The following is a 5,182-nucleotide window of genomic DNA, read 5'->3' on the forward strand; positions in this document are numbered from 1 at the left end:
CAAAGGTGTAAGTTCATGTCTGTTCATCAAAGATTGCATCTTTTCCTGAACAGTCATCTCATTTCATGAATCAGTGTGTCATTTCATTGAAGGATTACATCCTTTTGAAGCATCATTTCGAACCATTGCAACCTTCTGTAGCCTCAGTTCAGAACAATGTATCATTTCTGAAGCACTAGTTAGAAAACAATGCATCAGTTCACTTGAAACAGTGCAACTGTTACTGCATGTATATATAAATGGAGGTCCGAAACTGCAGAAAATTTTTTACTGCATTTTTCCTTGGCATTCTTCGGAATTCAAATAAAGTTTGTCCAAAAAGATAAATCTCATTGAGCACCAAATCCAAATCCAAATCTAAGCCAAGCAAGCGACGACGACGACGGCGCGAGGCATCTATTATTTCTTGCCTCACTTGTCATGTGGGAGTAAGTGTTCTTGATTATAAACACTTTCAAGTTCTCTTCTTTCACCAATGTGGGAGAAAGAGTAAACTTTCTAATTTGGGAATACACTTTTCATTTTAGTGTCTCCTTCCCTTCCACCATTTTATTCTCTATTTTTCTATTCATACTTCTTTCATGTACTATGAACCCAACAATGTGTCCATATTTGAAAGATATCTCAATTATGATATCGTCTTTTCCTGAACCTGTATCATATTTGTAACTGTTATCACTTTCGAACAAATTAACTTACGATGACGTGGAGTTTGGTCACCACTAAAAGTATTTGTGTATTATAAAAATATTAATTCAATTGCTCAGGCAAACAACACAACGTAGGCTGTATATGCATCCTTTTTGATAAAATGAAAGAATTGTGCTAAGCGTAATTCACTATATATAATCAAGTTAGAGATGTCCAGTAAAATGTGGATTTGACTCCTCTCCATTTCCTAAGTGCATACTTGAATGATTAACACTTTGACACTTTTAAACTCTAAAGGTTCGGATTAACTTAACTACTTAGGGTGTAATAGAGAGAAGATGTAATGTTGAGCCTATACTTAAATTAATCGTGTGGAAAACTCTCATATCCTAATTGATAGAGTTATTGATGAGAAAGGAGATAAAACATGATTTGTTAGTTATTAGTTACATAACAGTGTAGTTAAAATTAGTTATAACTAATTGGATCCTTTAATGAGTTGGTTATTTTTAGTAGTTGACAGTTCTACAGGTTAGTAAGATTAGCTTATGTATATGAAGGAGGAAATTAGAGAATCCAGAGAATTAGTTATCATTTCCCTTAATCACTTTGTATAGTTAGCCTTCTTCTGTATAATAAGAAGTTTTCTCTGAGTTTCACTTGAGTTCTGTAGGTGTTTTCATCCTATTTCACAACATGGTATTAGAGCTTTCAGTCATGGATATGGCTTAGTCTTAGTTGGAAATGCAAAATTGACGATGACGAGCTACAATGGCTGCTGAACTAGACAACACCTTGCCGTAGAAACTTGGTCGTAATCATCCTCTATTTTTTAGTACAACAGATACTTCTAGAGTGGTTTTAATCTCCATTTAGTTAATAGGATCGGAAAACTATTCTGTATGGAGCCGATCTATGTGCATTGCGTTACTTGGCAGAAACAAGTTGAGGCTAATCTAGCTGATCTGTGGGATAGGTGCAATGCAATTGTCCTTTCATGGATTGTGAATTGGTTTAGAAGGAGTTGTTAGGGGGGATTGTCTATTCTTTTGATGCATGTGCTGTTTGGAACGATCTCAAGGAATGATTTGATAAAGTTGATGGTTCGCGCATTTTTCAGTTGCACATGGAAATTGCAACCACGAAACAAAGTACCAGCAGTATTGCATAATACTTCACTAAGCTGCATTTGCTTTGGGTAGAATTTGATTGTTTAGCTCCTTTTCCAGGATGTGATTGTGCGAAATTAAGGAAATTTGGTGAATTCATGACTAGGCAAAAGCTTCTGCAATTCTTAATGGGTCTCAATGAAACATATGAACAACCACGAGCTCAAATTCTTATGCCCATTCCCCTTCCTTTGGTTATTAATCAGGCATACTCCATGATGATTAGAAGGGAGAGCCAAAAGATGTTAACTGATTCTACAACCACAACTACAAATTTGGAGATAGTTGCCTACATGAATGCTAAACATCCTACTAACAGTAAGTTTCAGCGAAATTGGAACCCTAGTCGGTTAGAGGCAAACCCACGTTGGTTCAAGTGGATTCAGTTGAACCCACTTCGTCAAAAAATTACACTCTGTAGGTAGAGTAAATCATTTTTATGACAGTAAAACGAACTAAATAGCTAATTTGAATCCCCTTGATATAGTTATGTTCTTAGCTCAAGCGGTTAATGAGTTCGTTTTCCTTTTGTGCATGCATGTCACGTGTTCGAATCCTCTTCAATTCTATTTTTTGTCCATTATAATGATTGGCAAAATAAAACTATGTGCTTTGACCCCAACACGTGCCTTCTAAATTTACCACAGTATCACTTTTATTTTTCGCTTAAAATAATTAATGTTTTGCTTCTTTTCAAGTTTGTCATAGTTTAAAAAATTAAGTGGTTATTTCACCACAAATAATTTAAATTTTTTTTTGGAGTTTAATTTAGGAAATCATGTGTAATAAAGTTTTAGAGAATTTGAATATCGAGATTTGGAAATACTAAAAAGTTGTTTTAACTTTTTTCACTTCATATCACTCATAAAAAATTAAAAGTAACTCTAATTTATATTTATGACCAAACACAACTCCTATTTTAAAATATCACTTTTCACTTTGAAAATAAAAATACTTCTAAAAATAATTTTAATTTGTATTCATGGTCAAACATATAGAGATAGATTGCCATTTTATCAGAGGGAAGATACAAAAGAGACTGATCAAGCCACAATACTTAAAGATGCAAGAACAATAAGCAGACATCTTGACGAAAGGGTTGTTTAGACCACAACATGTATATTTGGTTTCCAAGCTTGGAGTGCTAAATGTGTTTAGACCTTCCATCTTGTGAGGGAGTAATGAGAAAAGAGATATAACATGATTTGTTAGTTACTAGTTACATAACAGTGTAGCTAAAGTTAGTTATAACCAATTGGATCCTTTAATGAGTTGGTTGTTTTTAATAGTTGACACCTGTACAGGTTAGTAGGATTAGCTCATGTATATAAAAGAGGAAATTAAAGAATCCAGAGAGTTAGTTATCATTTTTCTTAATCACTTTGTATAGTTAGCCTTCTTCTGTATAATGAGAAGTTTTCTTTGAGTTTCAGTTGAGTTCTGTAAGTGTTTTCATCCTATTTCACAATAGTTATATATATTGAAATAATTAGTAGTTTAATATATGGTTGGTAAGATATTTCCTAACTAAATTTCAGCAGTAATTTTTTAGCGTTTCCATTTTTTGTGCATTCCAAAGGTACAAGTCATCTCTAGAATGATAACCGAAAGTGAGATAAGTTATCAAATCATATGTTTATGAATATCACATGTATTCTTATTAGATAAAATATTAAAGGAAAAGGACATCAAAATTACTCTAAAGTATATCCAAAAAATTGAACACGTACCTAAATTATTAAAATGATTTAATACACATTTAAACTATATAAAAGTAATTTTTACTTCCTAAAATTTCTGTGAGAAAAATAATTAATAAAAATAAAAATTGGGCACGTTCAAGTCAAAATTTTAAGCAAAAAAATAAAATAAAATCAAAATCCCCACCATGACTTTTGATCTTAAATTTTTGTGAGTATCTTAAAAATTTTCTTGAAAAAATTTAATCTTTTTTTAGCATGATTGGTGGTAGATCTAGTGTTTGTTGCATTGTTTGGTGATGATAATATGATGGCGGGATTACGATTGTGATTTTGATGGTGGGTGGTAAAATTACTTATTGGGATATGTGGTTTAGTTATAATAGTCCAATAGTAGTAGTTTAATGGTACAATGGATTTGATGGTGACAATGTTGTGAATTGATTCTCATGATGAATTTGGTTGTGGATGAAGAAATCTGTAGTGGTGCTGATGGTTGTAATACCCTGTACATTTTTCCTAACTTGAAATCGTCTCAAGAATGTGAAAACTTATCTTGAAATAGGAATCCACTTTTGTACACGTGGTATTTTTAAGATTTTCACTTTTTGTCACGTGGAAAATCGAATAAGCTTTCCATCTATACCAATTTTATCAAAATTCGGTATCGGACGAGAGAGTTATGGCCAAAATAAAGAAGGCAGTAAAATCGCCCAGGTGCGACGGTGCAGGCCGAAGGACCGTCGCACAAGCGACGGACCGTCGACCACGACCGTCGCATCGAGGCAGTGAGTCCACTCTCTGGCCGAGTACGACAGAGAGGCCCGACGGACCACCGAGCTAGCGACGAACCATCGCACCCCACTGTCGAACCAAGGCAGTAAGTCCTAGTTCTGGTCCCAGTGCGACAGTAAATCCGACAGACCGTCGATCCAGCGATGAACCGTCATACCCCACCGTCGCATGTTCCGCTCAGTATTTTTAAGTCATTTTTAAAGGGGTATTTTGATTTTTTACCACCCGTTTATATACGTTATAGTATCCAACCTCAACTTATTTGTTCATTATTCTTTCACAACAAAAAAAATTAGGGTTTTCTCTCTAAGATTAATCCCAAGAACAAAATTCAAATCTTTTCCAAGAACTTAGAGATTTAAATTCTTCAAGTTCAAGAACTTCAAGAAAGTCATTACCAGGTATGCATAGTGTTCATTCATGGACTCTTTTCGTCTATGAAGCCCAAGAATCTCCTTTCTAAGTTCAAGTTTATGGATTTTCCTTATGTATTTCATGTTGGGTTGCTGTTGTTCATGTTGATAATGATTAATTGAATTCTAATCCATGTTTGGTGTTAAGTTTCATGTGGAATCGATTAGTATACGCGAATGTTCATGTAAACCTATGATTAAACCCTTGAATAATGAAATTAGAATTAAACCATGATGTTTAATTGTTGTATAATGTTGTTTACATATACTATGCCTACCATGTGTTTGATTAAATGCCTATATAAAGAAAAAGTGCCTAACTAGTATGATACTATGAAATCCCCCTATATGTACAAGTTCATGCGTATCACATGTTTGATGAAATGCTTCAATAAATGAATTATGGATTATGATGTTAGTCATGTGTTCAAGTAAGTCATGCTTTGTCAGTTTC

The sequence above is a fragment of the Capsicum annuum genome, chromosome 5 (genome assembly GCF_002878395.1).
Source record: "Capsicum annuum cultivar UCD-10X-F1 chromosome 5, UCD10Xv1.1, whole genome shotgun sequence".
Classification (NCBI taxonomy): Eukaryota; Viridiplantae; Streptophyta; class Magnoliopsida; order Solanales; family Solanaceae; genus Capsicum; species Capsicum annuum.